This window comes from Sinocyclocheilus grahami, unplaced genomic scaffold, assembly GCF_001515645.1.
Source record: "Sinocyclocheilus grahami isolate Dianchi unplaced genomic scaffold, SAMN03320097.WGS_v1.1 scaffold253.1, whole genome shotgun sequence".
Classification (NCBI taxonomy): Eukaryota; Metazoa; Chordata; class Actinopteri; order Cypriniformes; family Cyprinidae; genus Sinocyclocheilus; species Sinocyclocheilus grahami.
In genome coordinates this window covers 694714-708309 of record NW_015505432.1, presented here as the reverse complement: position 1 = coordinate 708309, position 13596 = coordinate 694714, and the positions used below count along the sequence as shown (strand labels likewise).

Sequence of the window (13596 nt, the reverse complement as noted above, 5' to 3'; positions counted from 1 at the left end):
CACACATTCTCCACAAATATGGCTTGTATGGGAGGGTTTCAAGAAAGAAGCCACCCCTCAAGAAAGGCCACACGCAGTCACAACTGAGCTTAGCCAAAAATGGGACAAAATACCGTCATATTCCTGAGGACAATCTGCTGCCCTCTGCCAGAAAGTTGTCAATGGGTAGAAGGTTTACCTTCCAACATGACAATGACCCAAAGCACACAGCAAGAAACCAAGCACACAGTGGTTGAAGTAGAAAAAGGTGAATGTTCTAGCATGGCCTAGTCAGAGCCCAGACTTAAACCCCATTGAAAATCTGTGGAATGACTTAAAGACTGCAGTCCACAAATGCTTACCGTCAAATTGAACTTCAGCAGTTCTGCAAAGAAGAGTGGGCAAATATTGTGATTGGTTTTCATGAGTGCCTTGTTTGTTCTGAGCAGTTCAACTGTCCACTGTTCTTCAGAAAAATCCTCCAGGTCCTGCTCATGCTTCGGTTTTCCAGCATCTTCATATTTGAACCCTTTCCAGCAGTGACTGTATTTATTCTTATATGTATTTAGTCTTTTCACACTAAGGACAATTGAGGGACTCGTGCACCACTATTATAAATGGTGCAAACATTCTCTGATGCTCAAGTAGGCGAAAGGGTGCATTAAGGGTGCATACACAATCTGACTGAACTGATAACAAACTATTGAAGTTTTCAATATTTTATTAAAGATATTGAGTAGTCATTTAAAAGTCAGTGAAAAAAGCATGTTAACATGTGCATTTAGTAACATGTAGATTTAGCAGCAAAATCTCCACCAAATATTTACTTATAAAACTTGGGCATTGAGGATGCCCAATTTTGGACCGTTCCTCAATCTGTACAATTCTGTTTCTGGGTGTTCTTGATTACACAGCTCAGTTGGGTTAAGGCAGTGGTTCTCAATTCCGTTCATTCAGAATTTACTATACGTGTTAGGGCTGTGCGATATTGAAGAAAAATGCGATATGCGATACCTTGTTAAAAAATGCAATATTCGATATGCGATACGATATTGCTTAAAGTGGGTAAAATCAATTTAAATTATATTTTAAAATATTTAAAACTGAAAATGATATAACCAATTTGTTTTGCATTCTTTCTTGGAAAATAAAGAATCACTACAACTTCTGAAAGTGACCAGCACAGCAGTGTTTTAGCATTACTTAAAAAGTAATGTCACAAATTAGAAAATGTAATTTTAACATCAGTGTGAACATGCAAAACATTTTTTTAAATGACACTACTTTTATATCATTGTAACTTTGCTTTCCACACACTTTAAATACTTCTTCATATACCACAGCAAAAACTATAGTCTGAGAAAGTTCAAACATGATTAAAGGCAGGTGGACAGTCAGTGAAAAAAAGAAAAAAAAGAAATACAGAATTTACAAGCATAGATAAAATAAACAGTAGTATTCAGGTACAGACATTTAATAATTAAGTGTAAAATAACACTGCATTGTGTTCACTGTATGAATTAAATTTAGATTAATCTTTGTTATAGCTGTTTTGTTGTTTGATAAACATTAGTGATATATTCAGCAGCACGTATTTATAGGCTGCTGTCCCTTTAAATCCGACTGCACCGATATGCATATTGCGATATTTACATTTGCGATATTTCGATATATCGTGCAGCCCTAATATGTGTATATAATTTATGTATAGTACATGCTCAGGAATAGGGGTGTCCCCGACTAAGGATTTTCATAGTCGAATCGGAATTTTCAATTCTTGCTGATAGTCGAATCATATGTTTTGGGGGTGGGGCAAAATACATTACCAAGAGTCAAGTCAGACATTCGACAGTCATTATTACGTTTACACACAGGGAAAATATGTAATGGATGCCTCGCAGATACAAACAGGGTAAATATTGTTTTATGTTTCGATTAAAAGATAGCTAACATTGAACATCAACACTGCGTAGGGACCCTGTCAATCTCAGCTCAATTCATGGAACTCTCTCGTAAATGAGCTGATGATCTGAATCAGGAGTGTTAGATAAGAGCGAGAAGTTAGATAAGAGCGAGTTACAGCCATGACTTTTTGTTGCAACTGTATGGTGACACAAACCTCAGGTACCAATTAACTTCAAACTTCATTGGTTCTTGCATGTCATGAATTCATGTGATGAGATAAAAGCTTACATTTTGATCTCTTCTTCACAATGATATCAGCGATATCAGTCGAGTCGTGTGAATTTATATCACGCTACCTTTACGTTCTTTTTAGAACTTTGAAGTTTTGGATTTGACATTTGACTATTCTAATATAAACAAAATCATTTGAAACATTCTTCAAATTAGTTTTTTTTGTTGTTGTTTAATAGTGACTACCCACCCACATTTTTTGTCTGCTGTTTAGATAGAGATAATCTGTGTGTTTTTTTGCACGTCTAATGTATGGGGCGTTGCCTCAGACTTGTTGGGGGAGATTTTTGAATGCCCTTGAGGATGAAATGCTGAGTTCAGTTATCCATCCAAAGTGCGTGCGCGCATGTGCGTGTGCGTGTGCGTGTGCGTGTGCGTGTGTGTGTGCGTGTGCGTGTGTGTGTGCGTACACACACACACACACACACACACACACACACACACACACACACACACACACACACACACACACACACACACACCAGAGTTTTTTGCTGCGGCGCCCAATGAGCAGTTGCTCAAGGGCACCTCAGTCGTGGTATTGAAGGTGGTAGAGAGCGCTGTACATTCGCTCCCCCCACCTACAATCCCTGCCGATACAAGACTCAAACCCGCAACCTTTGGGTTATGAGTCCAACTCTCTAACCATTAGGCCATGACTTCCCCCGTTGCTGTGACCAGTTGACTTTCAGTTGAACGTCTTGTATTTCTGGGGTGATGCACAATGACTGGTGGATAAATGTTCCTCTCTACATCACTGTGAAGTGATGTATCAATGTGGCCTTATTCCTTAAACTGTCTGCAGTGTACTTTGAATCTTTCAATCCTTCGGATTGAAAGCTCACTTAAGGCACAATACCCTGTAAAGTTACACTGCATTTGATTACGAGCTGGACATGTGTAGTTAAAAGGCTGTGGAAATTTGTTTCATCAAATCGTTTCATTTCATCATACTTATATTGTTGCTGAAACATTTTGTTGAATCATAAATTATTTATGTAAATCCTTTTAGTGAGATTGTGGGCCAATCAGGGTCGTTGATGTTGCATGGGCTTGTTACCTTGTTTCCTGATAATGCTGGGTTAAACTTTGAACAACAAAAAATTACTTGAAATACAAACACACCGTTTAGAGGATAGCGAGAGGGAGAATGAACAGAAATTATAATTTGAGATACTAAAATGAACGTTACCGAGAGACGAAACTGGAGTTGGCAAATTTGAAAAACAGATTATACTTGCTTTTGGAGGATAGAATTCAGAGGGAAAATCTTTCAGATCTAGTAAATGTTGGTGTAAGTCAAACGTCTGATTTAGTGAGCATGACAAAATGCTGAAAAAAAATAATGAAAGGGAACCAGATGTATTTTTTTTCCCCTCACCCTTCATTCAAAAATACTCCAAATGATCAGCACTGCAGTGACTTGCTGTGCACTTTGTTATTGCCGATTGTGCTCATTGGGAAAGCCCAGGAAGCATTTATATCTTTGTCAGTATATCTTTGCTACGGAATAAGCCAGTTTAAAAGTGTACAAATTAGTCACTGAAGTGACGGTGGTTAAGGAATAGGAGGAAAGTTGACAAGCAAATGCATAGAGTTGGCTAAGGGGTTGACGGGGCTTTTTAATTGATGGTTTAGCACTGTTGAAATGAAAATGTTTGACGTTTTTGTGCCTTGCTTGCTCGTCATTCCAGATTATATTGCTACTTATATAAGCAAAAGAAAGGGAAAATAGCTGATGACGCTACTGTATTAGCTAATGAGTTCCCAGAAAAGAGCTATGAAGTATTTCTCTGAGGAAATTTTGAACTTATTTACCAGGGCTCAATTCTACTTTTTTGCAATCTACCTAGACTTACTTAGACTTTTAGGAAAAGCAGCCCTAAGCGATACTCCCTAGGTCCAAAATGTCTGCTGAAAAATGCAGTTTAGGCTTATGATGCCCCCTCTCTTTCCGAATTCAATCAAAGCATTTGTAAAACTGGTTCTAAGTCCATTTCTAAACACTGGAAAAATTAACATCCTGTTCTGCATGCTAAAAATATTAAGAGAAGAGGTACACTTCTGTGAAGTTGGTGGGATGCGCGGCACCGAGTTCGTTGTGTTGTATTCCAAGTCTTCTGAAATCATACAATATCTTTATGTGAGGCACAGATTGAAACTTAAGTTGAAACTTAAGGTGAAAAATGATGAACAAAGTCACATCTCATTCAAAAGATAAATCCAAACTTTGGCATGACGCTAATGGTCACGAGACAAATGAGAGCCAATGATATTTCACAAAATGGACATAATGCTTCTTCAGGTGGCAATTTTTTATGTGTTTTTAATGTGTTGAGTGTTACAATGATCAGTTTTGGGTTTGTTCCTCGCACAAATCAATTGCTTGGCCTTGGACGACTTGGAATATTTGTAATTTTTTTATTAATTGTCGCTGTAGATGTATCTCCTCGTGTTTTATATTGTTTTATACTGACAAATAGTTAGTTTTAGGGGTAGAGGTCAGGATAAGTGCTCAAAAATGTCTAAATAGTTTAATGTAAATAGAATTATTGTGGATGTGATAATCACAAAATGATATTCCAATATACAGTTTAATTTGATGGCAATACTATTCCTATGCGCTTTTTGCTTGTGTATTGACACCAAAGGTTTCTCATTGAAAGCAACTGAGTTCCTAGTTCATCAATATTGTGATGCCTATAGGGGTAATTTTAGCATCTTAATAGAGATGCAAAAGGCGCTTGACCATGCTTTACATTTTGACAGTTTGGGAGTGAGAACGGGTTGTGAATGTATGGTCAATATTCTATTAATTCAATAAATTTACTTACCATATTGGCCCGAATATAAGACGACCCCCCTTTTCCCAGATGTACCTTTTGGAAAAAGGCTTTTTAAAAACCAAATCTTGTTTTTTCTCAGTAAAACACATTTTGTCTTCAATTATTCTTATATTGCATATTTTTCCTATTTTAATTTTTGTTTTGAAAGTATGGTAAAAACTGGTCAAATGTACCAACAATCACATTTTAAAAATATACACTTTTTGATATACCATAAAAAAAAAAACAGGTAGCCCAATTTAGGCTATCCATCTAATAGTAGCCTACCAAAATCTTATTAACAGCAGAAGTTCAATCTTACTGTAGTCTTCAAATCTGGGTACTGTGTTACGTTTTAAAATCACAAAGAGAGTTTGGTCCCATCGGGCTAACGTGACAGTCACGACTCATGCAGCTGTAAGCTTTTCTGCTTCTTTTGCTTTTACTCGCGATCTTTACAACACGCATTGCATTACGCATTTCATGGCACACTCGTTTTATGCATATTTATAAATATACACCTATTGTTGTGGGTGTATTATTGACATGTCAAAGTCTATTTCCAAGAAAAAAACATCGTCTTATATTCGGGTCAATACGGTAATAGACATCCTTACTCTTACATATCTCCATTCTGCTCCCTGTTTTAGTTGTCGATGCCTCATTTTATGGAAACAAACATTGTGTGTGCTGTGTTCTATCAGTTTTTGGTATCGGAGCATTTTAACACAACATTAGTGGCACTTGGCCTTCAAATAATAAAATGAAAGAGTTTAGTGTTGTCACTGTACCTACATTTCAGTAGTCGGTGCCAATACCAAATCACACGGTTTTCTGTACCAATTTCTGGTCAAATAGCAAAAACTATAGCAATGCTATTAATAATTATAAGTAAATAGATTAAAACATTAGCATGTAGCCTTCAAATATTGTTCAATTATGCAAACATTGTAGGGGTGTAACAATTCACTCAACTCACAATATGATTTTCTCACAATTTTTATATCTAAATTAGCCCTTTTCCACCAGCATGAACCAGGTGCTAGTTCAGAGCCAGTGCTATTGCCGGTTCGACTGGCGAGCCGTCTAAGATCTAGTTTGCCTTTCCACGGGCTAGAGAGCCACCACAGAACAAGGTGTTGAGTCACTGAGTACGTCTCATCTTTCCCAGCACCCAAAAATGAAAATACTTTAATTATTATTTAATCACTCTCTTGTCACTCCAAACCTGTATGAGTTTGATTTATTTAAAGAAAGTTGGTGTTCAAAACATTGGACCCTGTTGATTTTCCTTATATGGAAGAAACAAACTGAATACATGCACACAAGATAACCATGTGTAGTAAGAAAGCTATGTTTGCGTTTAAATACACGGTGTTAGTGACATACACAATTCACTCCCACAGCCAACAAACCAAACACACACACACAGTCAACTGTACACTGTAATTTGTGTATTCAAATCAAACACTGGTTCCTTTTAATTTTCAGGAATGACTCAAGTCTCTGTATGTACACACTTCAACAATGAAATGACAAAAGCACTAGACTAATGAGGTCATAAATAAAAGATGGCACACTGAAGAGAGCATTGTCTTCCAAAGCTGTTACAAAGAAACAGTTTGTTTCTCAGATGCATAGCCGATATGAATGCGCTTCGACCACCATAACCACTGCTGTTTTATCTATTTCAGGAAGACCAGAACAGTCTTAACCAAATAGATCCAACATAGTGCAGGTTCTACAAACAACCTTAGAAAAACCTAAAAAAATAAAATAAAATAATAAGTAAATAGGTCTTTCAGATAGTAACCTGTACTGTAGATTCATGCATACGATGATGAACTTCCACATAATTCCCATTACATCATTTAAAGCTGATTTATAATTGTTGGTCTCAGTGAGCACAGAAGCTTGGTGTGGCCACTGAAAGAGCTTGAAAGCATTTCCTGTCTCTTGAACAGCATTATTATTGAGATAAGACAGTGATTTGATTCCAGACATCAGCGAAGGACAAACACAGAAGGAGCAGCGAATTGCAGAAGGCAGGAAAAGAGACAATGAGCATGTTCACATGACCAATACACCTGATGACTTTGAAAAATCAGTTTACTTTACAAATCTAGACGAAAAATAATTTATGTGAGATTTTGAAATTATCCGATTTCAGACAAGTGGTCAGTTAGTTGTCTGTCATTTAATGTCCCCGATGATGTCTGTAATCCCATTTAGCCATTTATTATAGGGATGCACGATATATCGGCCACCATATCGGTATCGGCCGATAAATGCTCATTTTTTTCTGTTATCGGTATCGGCCCGATAAGAAAATTTGGCCGATATCTTAAAGCCGATAAATAATGCATTATTTCCTTCATGTTAGCAATGCCTTTTTCAAGACAAGTAAAAACAGCAACTAAAACGTGAAAAGCAGGACAACATCTTGCAGGAGCAGGACTGAAAAAAAGAGCTTGTGCAGACTTCTAATGTCAACCAATGACCACTTCAGGGCTCAAGCTCCTGTCTGCCATCAGATAAGCTTATATGCTTTAATCTAACCATATACGAGATAAGTTAGTTTTTGACACAAAATAAAATACATCAAAATAAACATGGATTTTAATAAATAATTGCTAACATCACAAAAAATACAATCAACAATGAATAATAAATGTGTTCAATTACTGACTTTTCCAAATATATATTAACATAAATGATCGCATAAATGTACAATTACATTTGCACAGAAAAGCAGGCTCAAGTGTGGAACTAAATGCAGGGTCTTTAATAGCAAAACAAGAAAACAAACAACAGGAAACAAAACCACGAGCAAAACGACACCATTACGTTCAACAACTGACAAGGCACAAGGGAAACACAAGGGCTATTAATACAGAGGAGAACAAAAGGAGCCAGTCAGTTGCTATGGGAACTAACAAGGAGTGGGTGTGGTCCTATGAGTAGCTATGGCAACTTATGAGTGTAACTATGGGGACAAACGAGGCACACAGCAGACAGGAGCAGAACACACACAGGGAAACATGAAACAACATGCTAGTACAAAAAATAAATAGGCTATTTTTTTTTTTTTTTTACGATTTAAAAATGATTTTTTTTTATATTAAATTGATATTAATTCATATAAATTGGAAATATTTTTTTGTTTTATTTCAGCCGATTTCTTTTCCAAACTTGCACGCAAACTGCATTGCAATCATTTTCCAAAATGTCATTTGCGTAAAAATATTACGAATTCTTTAAATGGGACGATAAGAGAGAGACACTGAAAACGGAGCACAGTTGCACCAGCAAAAACAAAAAAATTACTGTAAGAGGTAGAGCAGCTCACTGTTCATCATGCGTGAAATATTGGAAGAAAATCCTAAATATTGAATTTGGGGTTTATATGAACGTATCTCTGAGGAGAACTGGCTGTCTTTAGAAAAGTTTAGATGGTATTTTCTTTTCATCTCGTCTCTGTATTATGCAAATTACAGTAGGTTTTAAGTGCAGCGCTGCTCTGTTTACAGCGGTAAAGTCGCGTGTCCGCCAAAGTGTTTTTTTTCCCGAGGCTAGCGTATTTTTTCAGTTGTTTTCAATGGAAGCGCCACATTTTTTCAAATGCCAGGAGCGTGACGAGGCTCAGAGAGCTGAAGAATGTTCAACTTTGAGTAAAATGCTGCATTCTCGCCATGTCGTAATTACTGTAATTTCAAGATGACAACACATGACATTCTACTTGGAGATGTTCACACCCTTGGACTCAGAACTGTTGCACTATCAATCCCTAAACATGAATCAGAGCTGGTCAGGTGGTACAAGTTGTAGCTCTCAGAAAATTCCCAGTTCACAAGTTGTAATTATGAGTTCTACGAGGTTGTGAACACTTTTTACAAGTATCTCGTAAATTACGATATGGCGTGAACTAGTGCTGGGCGGTATGACCAAAAATTTATATCACGGTATTTTTCTAAATTATACCGGTTTCACGGTACATGACGGTATTTTTTTTCATGCATGACCGGGTGTTAACCATATTTTCTACTGATTGAGAGGAAATACTGCAGTATATTGACTTAGAATGCCCTATTTTACTGTCATGATGAGTGAATATTGTCAAAAAATACCACACTAAATAGTGACTAAACACGACCCCTTTTAATACATGTTAACCAGGAGTCACTGTTTAGGAAACGCTGTGCTGTACTCATTTATTGAGGAGTCGGCTGCGGTGCTTCTCTGCCGCTCACTGCACAGAACACACGCCGAGAGAGGCGACACTTCTCCGGGAAAGCCAGACCTCGCGCTCGCGGGACAGCACTGGAGAAATCCTCCAACTGAACCATAGCTAAGCTTTATCCAGAAAAGTCGTTAGGTTTGTCAGTATGAATATTCTCTGGAAGAAAGCCGCTAAAAGGGTCTGAAAGTTGCTAAATCTAGTGCTAAAGTCGCTTGTGTGTGTGAGACGTGGGAGCTGATGGCAGCGGGCGCTGGATATTTGTGGAGGTCAGTGTGGATATTGTGGATGAGTTCTTCTGTGTCATCACGTTCTATTAGTTCTACAGCTTCAGTTTCTGAACTTTCACGTTTAGTAACACATACAGCTCTTCCCTCACCACAGTGCAACAGTGAAAACGGACCCCTTTCAAACAGTGTCGCGTTCCCAACGTTGTTTAAGCGACATACTGCGCATATTGCGGTATTTTAAAAATTCATATCATAACAAAAATAAACACCGGTATTCGGTATGAACCGGTATACCGCCCAGCACTAGCGTGAACGCATTTAAATGCAGCACTCATCACTGTCACCTTTTAGTCAGCTAACCAATCACAGAGCGCTCTCAATCGCTCACAGATAGGCGTTTTCAGTAGAGCGCCTGGCATTTTCAGCTGGCTAAAAACACTTTGGTGGACACACGGCCTAACCATGGAAACGCTGTATCGCGCCACCTGCTGCCAGAGAGTGAATCTGCGTTGTCATTCTGCCCATTTGCTGTTTTTGTTTCGTGCAAATGTTTTATGTAGCATAATTTCACAAAGCTGAAGTCAGACCATTCTGTTTTTGCTTCAGATTTTGAAAGCATACAATCTAATTTACCACAAATCAGAAACTGCTCATGCTACATGTATGCAGCATCTTTGTTTGGATCATGATTAAATCGCAGTGGTTACCTCTAATTTGAAATGCGTGCAGATAATTCTGCATAAACATCTTGTCCATGTACACATATTAAAAATTTTTCTTGTCTCCTGCTTTAAAAAATGAAATAAATATTTTTAAAAAATCTGTATGACATCAAAGAAATCTAGACATGTCTACAGCAGTGTGCAAAATCTGTCATATACGGTTATGCTACTGTGGTGATATGACTAACATGAGTGCGCATCTTTCTCTACGCCATCCAGAGCTAAACTATGAACAACCTGTGAAAGCAGAAGCACCTGCAAGCCAATGAACTCTGACTGAGACATTGTGTAAGCTACCCAGTGCTTCAGGGAATGCAAAACGGATCAACTTTTTTTGTGAACTATTTTTTCTGGACTTTCTGTGGCTGCATGTTTTATTGAAAACTGAAATAAAACAGAAAAGATGACTGCAAAGATGTGATGAATTGTTGTTGATTTTTTTTTTGTATTGTGACCATCTGTATAAGTGTTTCATTCAACTTTTCCCCAGGGTCTAGAGTAAAAAAGCACCCAAATATCACAATATATAGCAATATCGAATTTCTATAGTTGTAGAATCGCAATTCTTAAAAAATCGCAATACCGGCATCCAAGTATCGTGATAATATTGAATTGGAGATAGGGGTATCGTCCCAGCCCTAGTAAATAGCATTCTGCATATATAATGCAATATTGTAACCAGTTTCTAAAACATAGAAAATTAATAATAAATTCACGGTAAGGTGCCGTTCACACAGAGCACATTTTTCCATTCCATTGCACTACTTTTCCATTGTTTTTCTATGTAAACACGTTAGATAGACAGGTTTGACCATTGCTTACATGCATCTTGCATTTTTTTTTTGCAGCATCTTGCATATGGCATTGAGTTCTAAAAATGCGGTGCTCAAGTTAAAATAAGTTCAACTTAAAAAGCATATCTCGAGACCTTGCATTTATTTCCCCATTCCACTGCCCTTGTCTTGCGGTTTTCAAAACAAAAATGCATTCTGTGTGAATGGCCCCTAGCACCTAAACAGTAGATAATTCACCACACTTGGACTACAAAACTACAGCCTATAGTTTTGTAGCTTCCAGCTTTGGAAAAAGTGCTGTTCCAGGATTTCACATCCTGCTCACCATGATCATATCCAAACTTTAGACATCCAGATTATGTTTTAAAGCAGATCTGGGCTTTCTTTGCTAGTGAAGAGTAGTTCCTCATTATCACTGTCAGCTCTCTTCCTTTCTGGCTCTTCCTGGCCTCTAGGTGAGTTAGATCTAAATCCTCTCTTAATGAAAATACCAGACTACATTTTTTTTAACATGTCTCTATGTGTGCATTTTTAGCCAACCTTGCAATTTTAATGTTGTTGTCTCCTTAGGATGAATCCCTTGTGTTGTAGCATTCCTCATTTTACATGACGAAGGATGTATGTCAATTGTCTAAACCAGTAGATCCCAATCTTTTGTCCTTGAAGCTCTCTCTCCTTACATTTAAGAAAACCTGAATTAAATGCATTAAATGCTCTGAAAGCACAATAACTGGGGTAATTGCATATTAAACCAGGTTACTTTTCTGTGCTATCTGGCAACACTTCATGTGGACAATTAGTGAAGAGAGCATGTTTGTGTGAGGGGAGAGTTTGGAAGAAAGTGGAAGGGGAGCAGCACATGTATACATGCATGTGTCTCCCAGCGGTTGGTCTGGTACCTGGATCTGATATCATAGTAACAGTTCTGTTCTCAGCTGACTGGAAGGTCCCATAGCTTTTTATTAAAATACCTTGCATTATAGTGACGCTGTGTGCCTTCTGGTGCCAGCTTGGGATTTTGAGTATTGTTGAACCTCTAGTGTCTTGAAATCCTTTTTGAGGAGGCCTTGTGTTTGTTAAAGGCCTTCTGTGTCAGGTCACACAGCTGTTGACTTGTCATTGTGTGGAGGCAGGCCGTGATCAGTGGTGACTCACAATGACATGTAGATTTCGAAGGGAGAGGCTCTTGAAGGCTGTGTCCTCAACCATCTCAGCTTCATTGTGAGCTCTGCAGTTGGCTCGTCAGAATCGGTTGTAGTAAACTTGGAGAGTTTCATGGTGTACCTGTTACATGCCCAGGAATATAATCTGATAATTATTTTATGAGGGCTTGTTTCAGATGTTGGTAGTCTGTTTGGACAGTGTCGGATTATCAGTCCAGGAAACTCTGCATCTTGCGACTGAAGGTTATCCTGTGTAGATGCAGTCTCAGATGGTCTTGTTGATTGTTGCTTGCAGTTAAAAGTCAGTGTCTTGCAGCTAGGTGTGTACTGTATGTCATGGTCTCCTGCGGTGTTTAGTGTGAAGTGATCAATATTCCAGGCCAATCTGTTGAGGTCACTTTGTGTGCCATTTTTATGGGTTTGTCTGGATTAGTCCTTTCCCTTCTGTGGCTTTTAGAAAGCTAGCTAGCTTGCTTAGTAGGGGGAGTGTGCAGTGCTTCTTGCAGTCTGTAGGCATGTTTCAGACCTCTTTGGACCATGTCAAGCTCCTCTTTGATGCTACCAAGTTGCTGAGTCAGAGTTTGGACTTATGCTCTGGCCATGTTCAAATGGCCTTCACAGTCCTTGGCTCTAGCATCACTTTATTTTAGTTCCATGTTGGCTGTTTTCAACTGTTACTGTGTGCTGTTACTTCTTTCTGTAGGTCCTGTCAACTGTCAGAGCCTCATGAAGTCTGGTGATTCCTCTTGTGGCTCCATCCTACCAGGTCCATTTGTTGGATTTTAGGATATAGTTCATATTGATGAAGCACTCATTCAGAATGTGTACACAGAAGCAGATAATGTCTATCAGGAGTTGGTTTGAGACTATAGATTTGAAAGACAATATTTTATTTTCATATTGTGTAGAAACAGAGGACATGTCTGTGGTTTGCTTTCAGAGGGCAAAGCATACCAGTTTTTGTGTCCTTCCATTCGCTGCTCCTCACACCTTCAAAAATATGTAGTCTTAATGCATCTCCAGCAACATTTACATCCTGAAACTTTTTGATGATTAGCTGGTATTAGTTCACTCAGAGTTTCACTAGCTACACAGCATCAAGATGTCATCCTCAAACATTTGAGAGAATTGGGGTTGCAAGTGAATCTAGACAAGAATGTTTTGTGATTCTTTTCAGGCTATCTTCCCAAAGTAGTCACTGCTTCATTTAGGTCTCAGGTTATTGCCTTGCAGACCTTTTTTTCCTTCTCCATTTGAGATGGATGAACAGGAGAGGTTTGCATACATGCAAACAAAAACTTTTTGTGTGCTTTGGAGGTTACACCAGGAGGTCCTGTTGGAGGTTGCTGCAATCTCCAAGCAGAGATTATCACATTGGTGATGCGATTTCCGGCGCTTGTGAGATACGTGTGTTGCTTTTGCCTCTAAGCATTCGAGGTCATATACTAGG

The 13596-nt window shown here is 38.2% G+C and overlaps 1 pseudogene; it reads right to left on the bottom strand.

The window, feature by feature from the left end:
* The window catches only part of LOC107598621 (putative nuclease HARBI1), a 22715-nt pseudogene extending 10455 nt beyond the window's left edge, over positions 1–12260 (bottom strand).
* Between the last annotated feature and the right edge of the window lie 1336 nt (positions 12261–13596).